The 3,913-nt window shown below is 42.1% G+C and overlaps 1 pseudogene; it reads left to right on the top strand.

Moving 5' to 3' along the window:
* The first annotated feature begins 1,245 nt into the window (after positions 1 to 1,245).
* Positions 1,246 to 1,342, top strand: LOC113420613 (small nucleolar RNA U3; annotated as a pseudogene).
* Positions 1,343 to 3,913: the final 2,571 nt, after the last annotated feature.

Genomic DNA, 3,913 nt, shown 5'->3' with positions numbered 1-3,913 from the left:
CATTGTCCAATTCCATCCGCTTTTTTTTGTTATGGGAACAGTCTGGATCACTCAAACACCTGTACAGTGTGACTTTGAGGCTCACGATCTGCAGATGGAGTCTTGGCATTCCATTCCCACCCTGACATTCCAACTACTCCCCTCCCAATTGTTGTCAAGGTGAGAGAGCGAATCACTCTAGACAAAGACAAATAATTAGCAAATCATTGTAAGGATATAACAAATTAAACTTCTTTTAAAGAAATCATCTTCTTTAACCAGCAGTACTTCTGCAGTGGTTTGTTTGCAACTCAAAATAGATAACCCTACAGAATTATAACAATGGGAGGACATGAGAGCCATTGCTCAGTGCAGGAATTCCAATCAGCAAGAAACTTAGCATCCTTCCCTTCCCAAATGATTGTGTAGACTTTATTTCAATTTCTCCATTGAAGAAACTATAGCCCTAGATAGTCCATTCACTATTAAATATATCGTCCTTGAGCAGTTTCTCTTAATTTTTCCTCAAATGCTTAATCATAATAATCTTCTAGGCAATTTTTACCCATTCATTTTAGCAATTCCGCCTTCTGCCACAAAGGACAAATGTATGCAATCTTTCATTTGGTAGCCATAAACAAATAGAAAAAGAGGAAGAGGAAGACAAAGAGGAAGAGGAAGAGAGGGGAGGGAGAGAATGAGACCAGATTCCTCCTTCATACTGTAGGCATTCCTATAGTCTCCTGTGACATAGTAATAAAGTACCAATAAGGAAGGGACAGAAATCTTGCATTCACATGTTGTTTGAAAACAAGGAGAAATATGAAAACAGATTGTAGCAATGGTGAAAAGGTTGGTCTGTATAATATGTAATAAGATGAGCTGTGCATCTTACCTCCATTAGAAATCCATCTCCTTTGGAAATCTTGCCCTGAAATATTACTGTGCATATTTCAAGAAATCTTGTTCATGACATATTTGGGGATCCATAACTCCGTGTTTTATTCTGAACACTGGGTTGGCTAGTATATCCTCATTGCTATGTTTGAAGGTTTTTGTGATTCAAAAGATGCCCCATCTTTTGCCAACTCGCTTAGCAGTTAGTTTTGGATGTTTCAGGAAAGGTAGGACTAGATTAGCACATAAGGAAGCTGGCCATTCAATTGGCCTCAGTTCTCTACAATTTTCAGATCTGTCTATTAAAGCAGATGTTTGCAACCCCAGTGCCATTAAGTGATTGCTGTCTTGACAATGCAGTCGAGAGCCTTGACTATACTTTCAGGAATCATTTCTGTAGTATCCAACTAGAGAAATGCACTTGAAAGTGATTGGCTGAACATCCCTATGCAACACAGAAAAAGGAAGTAAATGATCAAAACAATTCTCCTTTTTCAAGGAGAATTGGATAATGCAAATCATACTGGGTAATTCTGGCCATATCATCAAGAAAAGAGACCTCCAACTGCCGTTTTCAACTTCAAGGGAAAAAAAAGTTACAAGATGTTGTTATGTCTTTGATTTTTTTACTTGAATTGCAACTTAAGGGAGGGGGGAAGATTCTTGATCTAAATCCAGGGTGGATCTATAAATAGACGGGCAAACTTTGCAACAGGGCAACCAAAGATTTGTGACATTTCACTAACAGCTACGGCTTTCACAGAATAATTTCAAAATTAACCGGGTTAATGAGTTTGGTGGGCAGCAAAGACTGTGGCTCAGTTCATACCTCGCCCTAAGTCACAATGTGCAAAGATTGTTTGTGGGAAAGGAGGTGCATATGAGCAAAACACTGAGTAAATTGACATGGTTTAGTGCAATGTATGAATCCAATCTTTCTTATCAATAAGATGCTTGTTTAAAATTATAGACTTTCCAAATGAATCACACTGCGACTTCAGGCAGAGACCTATCCTGGATACCAATCAGTGGTTCACAGTTAAATGTATGAACAGATACGATTTTGCTTTTGGTATATGTTTGTGTGTGCATCTGTGTATCCATGCTCTGTCTCTCTCTCTATCTTAAATGTAGGAAGGTGCCTGAAGAACCTAATTTTAGGTAAGGTGAAATTAGGTAAGACCGTTCTTCCTTCTTCCTGATATTTACCTTAACTAGCAGCGGTTCTCCTGCATGTCCAGTTGATGCTCTTTCCAACTTTCTTTAACCCTTTCTGAAACTAAAGCAGGGGTGGGCTACTGGGGGTTAGCAGGGGTTCGGGAGATCCTCTAGCTAAGATTCTGCACAGTTCAGGAAACCCCCAAATCCCACTCCTGGCTGGCCCCGCCCCGCCCACCCCTCCCAGGAGTCCCCACACGGCCCATTTTGGATGCAGGTAAGTGCAGGGCATGCGTGGAGGCTTGGGGTGAAAAACGGGCCTCCCAGAAGTTCGGGAAGGCTGGAAATGGGCCTGTTTCCAGCTTCCAGAGAGCCTCCAGAGCCCGGGGAGGCCATTTTCATCCACCCAGAGGCTCGAGGAAAGCCTCCGGAGCAGGGGTGGGATTCAAATTTTTAACAACCGGTTCTGTGAGCGTGGCTTAGTTGGTGAGCATGGCTTGGTGATCATGTGACTGGTTGGGCGTGGCCAACTCAACATCACTCACATCGAGGCACACTTCTCCTTGCCTGGCCTCTCGTGACTGTGGGGATGCTGCAACAGTCATAAGTGTGAAAAATGATCATAAGTCACTTTTTTCAGTGCCATTGTAACTTTGAATGGTCACTCCACACAAGCAAAGTACCAGCAAAGGAGGGGGAAAAAACTCCAAAGATGTTCCAGAGACAGGAAGTCTAGTCCTGCCAAGAATGTAATAAGGGTTAACGGAGAGGCAGTTTCTGTGAGCAACACCAGAATGTTTCCTTCCTGCCTTCCTTACAGGATTAGGCCAGTAGTTTCTTCTAACAACTGATTCTCCGAACTGCTTAGAATGTTAACAACCGGTTCTAGCAAATAGGTGCAAACCTGTAGAATCCCACCCCTGACTAGGCCACACCCACCATGGCCACACCCACCCAGCAACCAGGCAGAGAACCTGTTGCTAAATTTTTTGAAGCCCACCGCTGAACTGAAGTGCTTAGCGTTGAACCCGAAAGTATTTGAATGCAAACATGTGCTCTACTGTGAAATGATGGTCTTTACCTAACATTGTGAATTAACAGAGTCTATAATTATGTATAGTAACAGACTGAAACTAACACAATTTCATTGGAGGAAAGAGGGAGCATCAATTATTCTTCCCTTATTAACTTCTCATTTGCTGGCCATAGTGAAAAACTGTTCTCTATATTTTTTCATACAGGTCTAGCACCGGGGTGTCAAACTCAAGACCCGGCGAAGGACCAGTGCCTCTTCCAGCAAAAGCAAAGCTCAGGGGGATTGCCTGTGGCCTCCTAAGCTCCATTTTCATTGGCAGAGAGCTTCATGAGGCCGTCAGAGCCAAAAACCCATGCCCACCCTGACCAGGCCTCCCAGCCCCCCGACATCAAACACAGCCCTGTCCCCCCCCCCCCCCGCCGATGAAATCGAGTTTGACACTCTAGGACAGGGGTGTCCAACCTTAGCAACTTTAAGACTTGTGGACTTCAACTCCCAGAATTCCTCAGCCAGCTGCTCTAGGATATATATCCTGCTCTAGGATATAATAAGGGATTGACTGAAAACCAAGGAAAATAAAATACACAAAATCCTAGGAATTACTGTTTCTAAGCAGTCTTTTAGAATGGAAATAAAATGAAGTATTTTGTTGAGATTTGGAAGCTATTTTCATCCTCAATCTAATGATCATGTTTATACAATTTTAGATAGGGCAGTTGGTGTACATTTACTTATTTCATCAGTTCATCTATTTTATCTTTTTTCTATCAAAAATATCTCAAAGAATTAATACGTGAAAACAACAAAACACATCCTCTCCATCAGGGGTTAATGATGATATTA

The sequence above is a fragment of the Notechis scutatus genome, chromosome 2 (assembly GCF_049901735.1).
Source record: "Notechis scutatus isolate UNSWTSFEM ecotype Mainland chromosome 2, rNotScu1.2, whole genome shotgun sequence".
Classification (NCBI taxonomy): domain Eukaryota; kingdom Metazoa; phylum Chordata; class Lepidosauria; order Squamata; family Elapidae; genus Notechis; species Notechis scutatus.
Note: the sequence above shows the minus strand (reverse complement) of the source record. Positions and strands in the feature narration are given on the sequence as shown.